This window comes from Heptranchias perlo, chromosome 25, assembly GCF_035084215.1.
Source record: "Heptranchias perlo isolate sHepPer1 chromosome 25, sHepPer1.hap1, whole genome shotgun sequence".
Lineage (NCBI taxonomy): Eukaryota > Metazoa > Chordata > Chondrichthyes > Hexanchiformes > Hexanchidae > Heptranchias > Heptranchias perlo.
The window spans coordinates 45,588,412-45,600,884 of NC_090349.1; positions in this window are offsets into that span (position 1 = coordinate 45,588,412).

The following is a 12,473-nucleotide window of genomic DNA, read 5'->3' on the forward strand; positions in this document are numbered from 1 at the left end:
TTTTAACCCCCTCCCATGCACCATTCCAGCCCGGCAGGGGAGAGGGGTTAAAATCAGACCCCACTGAGTGGCTGCGTAACCTGAGGCAGAAGCAAAGTCTTTGGAAAATCACTTGCCGTGTGACCTATATCTGGCTTTCTTGTCTCTGCCACAGATCGAGAGCCCGTCAGCGCCCATGAGCAGGACACTGGTCCCCCAGGCCCGTCTCCACACGTTCAATGGGGCCTCGACCTATATCCAGCCAGCCCAGCCGCCAATGGTCACCGTCAAGGACATCGAGGTCAGACTGTTGCACGATGAATGTCGCCAGCTGAAAAGCAAGTTGGGCTGCCTGAAGGTAACTCATCGACCTCACACCTCATTGCCAAGGCTTATAGTCTTCAGGTGAAGTGGGGGTAGCCGGAGGGGGGGGGGGGGGGGGGGGGGGGGGCGGTGGGGAATAATTGGACCAGGGCGCGGAAAGGGAATTGAGTCCACATCTTCAAGTCGTGCCTTATTTCTATATTAAGTTCCTTCGCCTACATTTAGAATGCAATCTGCCTATGTAAACTTGTCCCACTGTAATTACACCCTCCTGCCACAGGCGGCGCTGCAGCCCCTACACCGGCCGGAGGGTGTAATTGTAACGTGACCAGTTTACATTGGAAAGGTGGACAGGGGAATTCATAACAGGGAAAGTTGGCAGGGACTGCGTGCAGGAATATTATACAAATGTACACATGGAAGCACTTGACCGTCAGGTGAGGGGTCACCGGACACTGACCGAAGGGTCACACAATGCAGGAAACTATTACTTCTGTACATTCTTGTTGGTCTGTGCTGTGAATCTAAGTTTACCTCATAGCGTTTAATGAATCCGATAGCAGGGAACAGCAAGGGTTAACTGATTATACGTATAATCATTGGTGGCCAGGAGAACATTGAACTGAGTAACTCTCCTCTGGTGCAGGATGGATCTGTAGGTCATCGGTCAGCGGACGTAGAACAGTTGCTGAGACAATCACAGAAAGAACTGCTGTGGCTCCAGAGACAATTGTCCTTCATTTGGAGCAGAAGCTCCAGCCTGAGTGTGTGGTCACCGGAACAGGTAAGAGAGACCCTTTGAATTCACACCAATCGGCTTAAATTGAAACACCCCTGGACTCTTGTTGCTGCTGTTGTTGTCTCACTGGAAAAGATGGTTCTGAAATTCCCTCCTGAATCAGACAATTTATTGAGCGCTCAAGGTTACTCTTCCCATCACCAAGGCCGAATACTTTCATCTCCGGAACATCGGCCACATAACATCTCCTTATCTGGGTTGGCATCAAATTTTGTTTGATAATCGCTCCTGTGAAGCGCCTTGGGACATTTTGCTACATTAAAGGCGCTATATAAATGCAAGTTGCTGTTGTTATTGTTGTTCATGTAGTCATGGGCCTTGAGACTGTATTTACTGGATTGGACTTGTAAGAGTGAGGATGTTAGGATGTGTTCATCTCCCTCCATTATTGCAGCAACAATATTTAATGAGCTGAACTTTGTACATCGAGCAGCAGCCAATTACTGAAAATCAGTTTGGATGAAGTGTGCACGGATACAGTAAGTAGGAGGTGTCTCTAACTCTGGCCCGAACTCTCTCTGGCCCTAACTCTCTCTGGTCCTAACTCTCTCTGGTCCTAACTCTCTCTGGCTCTAACTCTCTCTGGCCCTAACTCTCTCTGGCTCTAACTCCCTCTGGTCCTAACTCTCTCTGGTCCTAACTCTCTCTGGCTCTAACTCCCTCTGGTCCTAACTCTCTGTGGCTCTAACTCTCTCTGGTCCTAACTCTCTCTGGTCCTAACTCTCTCTGGCCCTAACTCTCTCTGGCCCTCAGACTCTCTGGCTCTAACTCTCTCTGGTCCGAACTCTCTCTGGTCCTAACTCTCTCTGGCCCTAACTCTCTCTGGTCCTAACTCTCTCTGGTCCTAACTCTCTCTGGTCCTAACTCTCTCTGGTCCTAACTCTCTCTGGTCCTAACTCTCTCTGGCCCTAACTCTCTCTGGTCCTAACTCTCTCTGGTCCTAACTCTCTCTGGTCCTAACTCTCTCTGGCCCTAACTCTCTCTGGTCCTAACTCTCTGTGGCTCTAACTCTCTCTGGTCCTAACTCTCCCTGGCCCTAACTCTCTCTGGTCCTAACTCTCTCTGGCCCTAACTCTCTCTGGCTCTAACTCTCTCTGGTCCTAACTCTCTCTGGCCCTAACTCTCTCTGGCCCTAACTCTCTGTGGCTCTAACTCTCTCTGGTCCTAACTCTCTCTGGTCCTAACTCTCTGTGGCTCTAACTCTCTCTGGTCCTAACTCTCTCTGGCCCTAACTCTCTCTGGCCCTAACTCTCTCTGGATCTAACTCCCTCTGGCCCTCAGACTCTCTGGCTCTAACTCTCTCTGGCTCTAACTCTCTCTGGCCCTCAGACTCTCTGGTCCTAACTCTCTCTGGTCCTAACTCTCTCTGGCCCTAACTCTCTCTGGCCCTAACTCTCTGGCCCTAACTCTCTCTGGCCCTAACTCTCTCTGGCCCTAACTCCCTCTGGCCCTAACTCTCTCTGGCCCTAACTCCCTCTGGCCCTAACTCTCTCTGGCTCTAACTCTCTCTGGTCCTAACTCTCTCTGGCTCTAACTCTCTCTGGCCCTAACTCCCTATGGCCCTAACTCTCTCTGGCCCTAACTCTCTCTGGCTCTAACTCTCTCTGGTCCTAACTCTCTCTGGCCCTAACTCTCTCTGGCCCTAACTCTCTCTGGCTCTAACTCTCTCTGGCCCTAACTCTCTCTGGCCCTAACTCCCTCTGGCCCTAACTCCCTCTGGCCCTAACTCTCTCTGGCCCTAACTCTCTCTGGCCCTAACTCTCTCTGGCCCTAACTCTCTCTGGTCCTAACTCTCTCTGGCCCTAACTCTCTCTGGCCCTAACTCTCTCTGGCTCTAACTCTCTCTGGCCCTAACTCTCTCTGGCTCTAACTCTCTCTGGCCCTAACTCTCTCTGGCCCTAACTCCCTCTGGCCCTAACTCTCTCTGGCCCTAACTCCCTCTGGCCCTAACTCTCTCTGGCCCTAACTCTCTCTGGCCCTAACTCTCTCTGGCCCTAACTCTCTCTGGCCCTAACTCTCTCTGGCCCTAACTCCCTCTGGCCCTAACTCTCTCTGGTCCTAACTCTCTCTCGTCACAACTGCCGACGCAAAAGACTTTCTCACTCTGCTCCACGAGGCCATCCTGTTCTCTAACCCTACTCCACCAATCAGATTCTGCTTGGTCATGTGCTTAATCATGTGACTGTCACCCACTTGCTAGGGTCTAACAACAACAACAACTTGCATTTATATAGTGCCATTAACATAGTAAAATGTCCCAGGGCGATTCACAGGAGCGATTATCAGACTAAATTTGACACTAAGCCACATAAGGAGATATTAGGACAGGTGACCAAAAGCTTGATCAAAGAGGTAGGTTTTACGGAGGGTCTTAAAGGAGGGGAGAGAGGCGGAGAGGTTTAGGGAGGGAATTCCAGAGCTCAGCAACTAGTCAGCTGAAGGCACGGCCGCCAATGGTGGAGCGATGAAAATCGGGGATGCGCAAGAGGCCAGAATTGGAGGAGCGCAGAGATCTCGGAGGGTTTGTAGGGCTGGAGGAGGTTACAGAGATAGGGAGGGGGCGAGGCCATGGAGGGATTTGAAAACAAGGATGAGAATTTTGTCACTCTGTCGCGCTGTAGATTGGTACCTCCCTTGCCCTGTGCCACACAGTTATCATTCGTAGGGCGTCAAGTCATTGATGAACAGAACCTTCTCCAACTTAACTTCAACAAAACCAAAAACCAACCTGGTCAACTCCGACCAAAATCTCCGTACCCTCCTCCCCAGGTTATTCACTCAAGCTGAACCTCAGTGGCCTGTTTGACTTTAAGTTGATATGTCAAACTCCACATCCTCTGTGCTGTAAGATTCCTAGGAATTACAGGGCCTCAAGCTTCTGAGACATTGTAATACGACATTTTTGAAATACAATTTTGACCTCTACGACTCACTTCAGAGATCATTGAAAATCATTATTTTTTATTCGTTCATGGGACGTGGGCGTCGCTGGGAAGGTCAGAATTTAGTTAATTGGATGTGGAGCAGCCGCACTTGTTTGATATTTTATCCTTGGGATGCGGTATCGGGGGATGCGGTATCGGGATGCGGTATCGGGATGCGGTATCGGGATGCGGTATCGGGGGATGCGGTATCGGGGGATGCCGTATCGGGGATGCGGTATCGGGGATGCGGTATCGGGATGCGGTATCGGGGGATGCGGTATCGGGGGATGTGGTATCGGGATGCGGTATCGGGATGCGGTATCGGGGGATGCGGTATCGGGGGATGCGGTATCGGGATGCGGTATCGGGATGCGGTATCGGGGGATGCGGTATCGGGGGATGTGGTATCGGGGGATGCGGTATCGGGATGTGGTATCGGGATGCGGTATCGGGATGCGGTATGGGGAGGCGGTATCGGGATGCGGTATCGGGAGGCGGTATCGGGGGATGCGGTATCGGGGGATGTGGTATCGGGATGCGGTATCGGGATGCGGTATCGGGGGATGCGGTATCGGGATGCGGTATCGGGGGATGCGGTATCGGGATGCGGTATCGGGGGATGCGGTATCGGGGATGCGGTATCGGGGATGCGGTATCGGGATGCGGTATCGGGATGCGGTATCGGGGGATGCGGTATCGGGATGCGGTATCGGGATGCGGTATCGGGGGATGCGGTATCGGGATGCGGTATCGGGGATGCGGTATCGGGGGATGCGGTATCGGGATGCGGTATCGGGATGCGGTATCGGGGGATGCGGTATCGGGATGCGGTATCGGGGGATGCGGTATCGGGGGATGCGGTATCGGGATGCGGTATCGGGGGATGTGGTATCGGGATGCGGTATCGGGGGATGTGGTATCGGGATGCGGTATCGGGATGCGGTATCGGGGGATGCGGTATCGGGGGATGCGGTATCGGGGGATGCGGTATCGGGGGATGCGGTATCGGGGGATGCGGTATCGGGATGCGGTATCGGGGGATGCGGTATCGGGGGATGCGGTATCGGGGGATGCGGTATCGGGGGATGCGGTATCGGGATGCGGTATCGGGATGCGGTATCGGGATGCGGTATCGGGATGCGGTATCGGGGGATGCGGTATCGGGATGTGGTATCGGGATGCGGTATCGGGGGATGCGGTATCGGGATGCGGTATCGGGATGCGGTATCGGGATGCGGTATCGGGGGATGCGGTATCGGGATGCGGTGTCGGGGGATGCGGTATCGGGGGATGCGGTATCGGGGGATGCGGTATCGGGGGATGCGGTATCGGGATGCGGTGTCGGGGGATGCGGTATCGGGGGATGCGGTATCGGGGGATGCGGTATCGGGGGATGCGGTATCGGGATGCGGTGTCGGGAGATGCGGTATCGGGATGCGGTGTCGGGAGGCGGTATTGGGGGATGCAGTGTCGGGGGATTTGGTATCGGGGGATTTGGAAATCATAATGAACTGATTTGCTGTAGTCTTAAGCAGACCATTGCTTGAATCACAACATTGTCAGTCAATGTTTGGGAATTGTAACTGTATGTCTGCTCTAAAAGGCTGGTCTTTGTTACTTTCTAGTGAGAGCGCTGTGCTCTCTGATCTTTCTCCTCAGGTGGGACCCTCACCTATTGGAGGTGAAGGTGAAACAGTGATGGTGACAGCACTGTACTCCTATCTCTGACCCACCCTCCCATTGACTCAAGGTTCCTGCTCGTTCTTCCAGACTTTTTTTTTTATTCGTTCATGGGATGTGGGCGTCGCTGGCGAGGCCGGCATTTATTGCCCATCCCTAATTGCCCTTGAGAAGCTGGTGGTGAGCCGCCTTTTTGAACCGCTGCAGTCCGTGTGGTGAAGGTTCTCCCACAGTGCTGTTAGGAAGGGAGTTCCAGGATTTTGACCCAGCGACAATGAAGGAACGGCGATATATTTCCAAGTCGGGATGATGCGTGACTCAGAGGAGAACTTGGAGGTGGTGTTGTTCCCATGCATCTGCTGCTCTTGTCCTTCTAGGTGGTAGAGGTCGCGGGTTTGGGAGGTGCTGTCGAAGAAGCCTTGGCGAGTTGCTGCAGTGAATCCTGTGGATGGTACACACTGCAGCCACGGTGCGCTGGTGGAGGAGGGGGTGGACACTGAATCTAGTGGTCACTCGTCCATTTGCTGTTTATGGGACCTTGCTGTGCACAAGTTGAGTCCAGTGGCAGGGGCACCGATCAAGTGAACTGCTCTGTTTTGGGTGGTGTTAGGTTTCTTGAGTGTTGCTGTTTCATCCATCTAGATGAGTGGTGGGTATTCCATAACACTCTTGACTTGAGCCTTATAGATGCAAGAAAGGCTTTGAGGGTTGAAGAGATGAGCCACCTGTTGCAGAGTACCCAGCCTGTGCCCGCATCTTGTAGCCATGTTGTTGATGTGGCTGGTCCAGTTTTGGTCAATGGTGAACCCCAGGATGTTAATGATGGGGTCTTTGTCATGGCGGTGTCCCTGGAGAGAGTTGGGCCTTTTCTTCTTTGAGATGAATCATCACCTGGCACTTATGTGTTGCAAATTTACCTGCCCCTTGATCGCCCAAACCTAGATATTATCCAACTCCTGCTATAGGCGAGCCCCTGAGTTGCTTCATCCTCAGAGGAGTTGTGAATGGAGCTGAACACTATGCCCCACATGACCTTACAATTGAGGGAAGGTCATTAATGAAGCAGCTGAAGATGGTTGGGCTGAAGACAAGATCCTGAGGACCTCCTGCAGTGATGTCCTGGGGATGTGATGAATGACTCCTAACAAGTGTGACCAAAACTGAGAGTTATAGAGATATCACCAATACAAATTGACTGTTTTCAGGGGAGGTTAGTGAAGGACTTTAGCAGCCTGGAAGCAGGTGGTGGGAGGGCGGGGAGTCCATGATGGAATAATTAACATGGACTCTGAATGGAGCCGGATCGATGGGTTGAATGGCCTTTACTTGCTCTGGATTTTTTTGTACTTGTGTAACTGCACTACAGTTTATGATGCAAAGCTCCATAAATATTAAAATACCGAATATTTGCACCATTAGATATCTGCTTCTAATAAGTTTAATATATTATGATTTCTACAAATCTAAATTCAGGGCATTTAGGTCGAGTAAGTCTAAAGTGCTTAATTTATGCTTTTTACACTTCTCAGCCAGAGAGATTAGCCCCTTATTGTATTTTGATGGCACGGTATAAACCATGAAGCATGTGCCGTCCAGGTAAAATAAGGCAATTAATCGTCTTGATGGAGCAGTGGAAGAAATTGTAAATTTGGTTTTGCCGATCTGTTTTATCTCCCGACTCCTGTAACTGCGAAGATAAGTCTTGGGACGAAGAGATTTAAGTTTTGGGGAAATTATTAAAATTCAGGATCATCGAGAAAGCAGAGCCTGATTGAACTGGTTAACTGCAAAATTGGGTTGACCCAATTAAGTCAGTATAGTTGGGTAACACTGACCCTCCCACATCACCTCTACTGACAGATGTGATGGTAAGTCTCTCACATCCTTGCCTCAGGTCAGAACTCTTGTTCAAAATGGCAGCCCTGCAAAGGGCCATAGCTTCATCTACTTTAAATATCCACCTCCCGTGGCACTGCTCGTTGATCTGTATGAATTGGCTTCTTGTCTCTCCCTCCGCTGCTGGTCCGCGTTGGAGTCTTTGCCGTCCACCAGCTTATTTCCTCTATTTCCAAACTTATTTTCTCCCTCTGTGAGCTCGTTCTCCCCCCTCCCCCCACCGCCCCAACTAGTGTTATTTTAGTGCAGACGTCCTCCTCTCCAGTTGCGTTATGACTTGACTTGCTGTACACTTGTTAATCTTTTAGCTCGGTCACCATCCTGCTCGGCCTTTCTGTTTAGTTTATCAACCACATGCTTCAAAAAATAATTTAATAAAGTCAGGAGCTGCAGTGCCTTTGTGACTCCATTTAATTATTTCCTTCAGTGACCTCCTGAATTTCTTTTCCTTTTGATGAATCCCGCAAATAGTTGAACATCCAACATGGCTGCCGTGTATGATTTTTATGGGGATCTGATTGGTCTGTGGCATCATGTTGTTATCATTGACCAATCAACAATGCTACAAGCTCACCACAGTATTACAGATGCAAAACGTTGAATATAGACCAGTGTACGTTTCATGGGATTCCTCATGCTGCGTCAGAGAATATGACAGAAGTTTGTGAGAGATTTGATGGGAGATACTGAAGTAAGTGGATTGTAAGCAAGGGTTTTTTGGGAAATTTGAAGCTAGCAGAAAAGCATGACCGATCTTTTATACAACAGGCTATTTAAAGTGTGACGTGCTAGACACAGAACTATTAAGATATTACAAGCCGGTCTCCCGTTGGGTTTCTCATGAGTAGACAGTGCTGTGAGTTGGACTTGGGTTGTGTGTTTCAGAGACAGAGAGGCACCGAGAGTCACAGGCCATGGATATCACAAAACACAGGAAATAGTGGGATGGATGGAGAAAGTGAAGTGTAAATGCTGCAGGAAGAGAACAGACTGGAGCCCAAGGCCGCAGGAAGACCTTTGGGTGCAAAGCTTTTTGGATGGATTTCCAATAGGGGAGGGCAGTTTTGTAGGAACATGGGAATTGCTGGATGAAAAAAGTCCAAGGTCCATCTAGTTCACCACCTCCCATCCTGGTAGTCACATGATACAACGATAATGGAATTGTTGGCTAATCAGAGCAATCAATCTCGATCAATGAGTCTCCAACAGACCCAGACATGAGGTGAGGAAAACCCCCAGTGGGGGAGAGCTTTGGGAACCAGAGGTCCAAAGTCACCTGTTCCTCCCGAGCCTGTTACACTCACCACACGTCATGTCTCAAATTCCTCACATACTGGATCCCAGAATATTATTTTCTGAAAGAAATCTATCTAATTTGCATTTGAATGAATCAATACTAACTGCTTCCACCGTCTCCCCCGGGGATCCTGCTCCATAGATCGACCACTCGCTCACTGAAATAATATTTCACCAGATTAGTTTTGAAGTTACCTCCTTCTGGGTGAGATAAAAGTTATTTTGTGGTTTATTTCAGTTTTCACCTGTTCCTTATGCTCCAAATTGTTTTTTTAAAAAACTTGTCTATAATTGACTGGCTCAGGAATAAACATGACCGCTGAAAGTGTTTGGAAAGATTTGTTTGAGCAATTCGGTTGGCTGGTTTTGTGGTACTGAATGTTCCTGAATATTGACTTAGCAAAATAGATGAGAGATTTGATCTGAGGTGAGATGCAAGGTGAATTTATTACTGCTGCTCATTCTCATTGGTACTTGTTTTGCTACTTATGATTCATTGATAATTAATCAGTTGAATATTTAAGTAGGTACTGAACAGGTAAGAAGTTATTTGAGCCCATCAGTCTGTTTTGCCCTACAGACGCTTGGTGGCGTGACATTTTGAGGCATGACATTGAGGTGTGACACCTAGAGGTGTCACTTTCAGATGATAGGTGTGAACACGAGATTCCAGGCCTTTTTAATTGACAGATTGATGATTACGGTGATAGAATTACAATATTAGCAGAAAATGACAATCGGAAATTCTCCTTCCCCATTAAATGAGCTGTTATTTTAAAGAAATTGTAAGCGCAATTTTGACAAGCTTGACAATAGAATTGCTAATATAACGACTTAATTGCCAGAAGTTTCACAAATAAGAATGTATAATGTAAGACGTTTATAAATATTTATAGGTTTGAGTGGCGTGGAATTCCTGCTGCCCTGCCAAAGTCAGGCTCGCGATGTGCCCTCATTCCCAGTCAGCACCTGGGCTGACGCAGTGACATGCTCAGCATTACCTCTGTCACTTCAGCTCATCAGAAAGAGCCTGCATTCCTTGGGCTGTCGGTGAATCCAAGCCCCTATTAATAGCTAACCTTAAAATAAATTACCATTTACAAAAGAAAATCACAGCCTTCCTTTAATATGTAACGGGATGCTTGGATGATATGGAACTATCTCACTGGTTCAGTATAATTAAATCTATTTTTGGTATAGAATCATAGAATCTTGCAACAGAGAAAGAGGCCATTTGGCCCATTGTGCCTGTGCCAGCTCTTTTGAAAGAGCTATCCACTCCCCCCACTCTGTCTCCATAGCCCTGTAAATCTGGTTCTTTTGCCAAGTATCTTAAATCTGTGTCCTTTGGTTACTGACCCTCCTGCCAATGGAAACAGTTTCTCTCTCTCTACTCTATCAAAACCCCTCATAATTTTGAACACCTCTATTAAATCTCCCTTTACTTTTTTCTGCTCTAAGGAGAACAATCCCAGCTCTCTCGTCTCATAATTGAAGTCTCAATGAGTTGTTTCATTATATATTTATCTGTTAACTTTTAACCATTTCTATCCTACTTTTTAACAAAAAAAACTCAATAATTTAAGCACCACCCCAGAAGTTCCAGTAACTAAAGGGTTAAGTGTTGAAGTCAGTTAACAATGAAATCCCCAGCATTGATGTCAGAGATCTGAGACCCTTTCCGATGTGCGGATGCAGCAATATGTGCTGAAATAGTCAATCCCATAATAAGCATCTATAGGAATCATCGTCAATTGTTGGTTATTATCACACATTGCAAGTATATACATGCAATCAACATTTGAACAGTGTGTGGTATACACGGAATCACAGAATGTTCCAGCATAAAAAACAGGCCATTCAGCCCATCAAATCTGTGCTAGTATTTTTCTCCACATGAACCATCCAGTCTAATCCCACTCTCCCCCTCACTCCCCGTACCCTTTAATATCCCACCCAGTCTAATCCCACTCTCCCCCTCACTCCCCGTACCCTTTAATATCCCACCCAGTCTAATCCCACTCTCCCACTCACTCCCCGTACCCTTTAATATCCCACCCAGTCGAATCCCACCTTCCTCTCACAGCATTCTTCGAAGAAAAGCAGGGAGTTCTCATCAATACGCCACACAACAAAAAAAAAACAGGGACTGGCCATTTGTCTCATGAACTGTTTGTGGGATCTTGCTTTGTACAAACTGGCTCCTACATAACAACAGCCTTTATAAATCACTGGTTTGGCCCCAGTTGGAGTATTTGTGTTCAATTCTGGGCACCACACTTTAGGAAGGATGTGAAAGCCTTGGAGAGGGTGCAGAGGAGATTTACTAGAATGGCACCAGGGATGAGGGACTTCAGTTATGTGGAGAGACTGGAGAAGCTGGGATTGTTCTCCTTAGAGCAGAGAAGGGGAGATTTAATAGATGTGTTCAAAATCATGAAGGGTTTTGACAGAGTAAATAAGGAGAAACTGTTCCCATTGGCAGGAGGATTGGTCACCAGAGGACACAGATTTAAGATAATTGGCAAAAGAACCAGAGGGGAGATGAGGAGAATGTTTTTTACGCAGCGAGTTGTTCTGATCTGGAATGCGCTGTCTGAAAGGGCGGTTGAAGCAGATTCAATAATAACTTTCAAAAGGGAATTGGATAAATACTTGAAAAGGAAAAATTTGCCGGGCCATGGGGAAAGAGCAGGGGAGCGGGACTAATTGGATAGTTCTTTCAAAGAGCTGGCAAAGGCATGATGGGCCGAATGGCCTCCTCCAGTGTTCTATGATTCTATGAACAGTGACTTTACTTCAAAACTAATTCCTTGAGATGTGAGATAGTTTGGGACATCCCGCGGATGTGATAAGCTGCTCTATAAATGCAGTATCTTCCTTTACAGTGTTATTAAGGGGTTTATTTGAATGAGTGCAGACTGCATTCCGGAGGATTTTTACTGTCCATGATCTGAGGGTGGGAATACCTGTCAACGATGTATCACATGATCGCTTAAACAACTCACTAAATTCCAGTCCCTGCTATTTTAATGAAGGAGTTAACCCCTTTCATTTAATGCCTCCATTAAGTTAGCACAGAGAGGAATTTAGTGAGAGTATGTTAAAGCTTGTACAATCATCATCATGATAACCCGCTCACCTCTGAGTCAGAAGGTCGTGGGTTCAAGTCCCACCCCAGAGACTTGAGCACAGAACCCAGACTGACACTTCGTAGCAGTACCGAGGGAGTGCTGCACTGTCGGAGGGTCAGTACCGAGGGAGCGCTGCACTGTCGGAGGGTCAGTACCGAGGGAGTGCTGCCCTGTCGGAGGGTCAGTACCGAGGGAGTGCTGCCCTGTCGGAGGGTCAGTACCGAGGGAGTGCTGCACTGTCGGAGGGTCAGTACCGAGGGAGTGCTGCCCTGTCGGAGGGTCAGTACTGAGGGAGCGCTGCACTGTCGGAGGGTCAGTACTGAGGGAGTGCTGCACTGTCGGAGGGTCAGTACTGAGGGAGCGCTGCCCTGTCGGAGGGTCAGTACCGAGGGAGTGCTGCCCTGTCGGAGGGTCAGTACTGAGGGAGCGCTGCACTGTCGG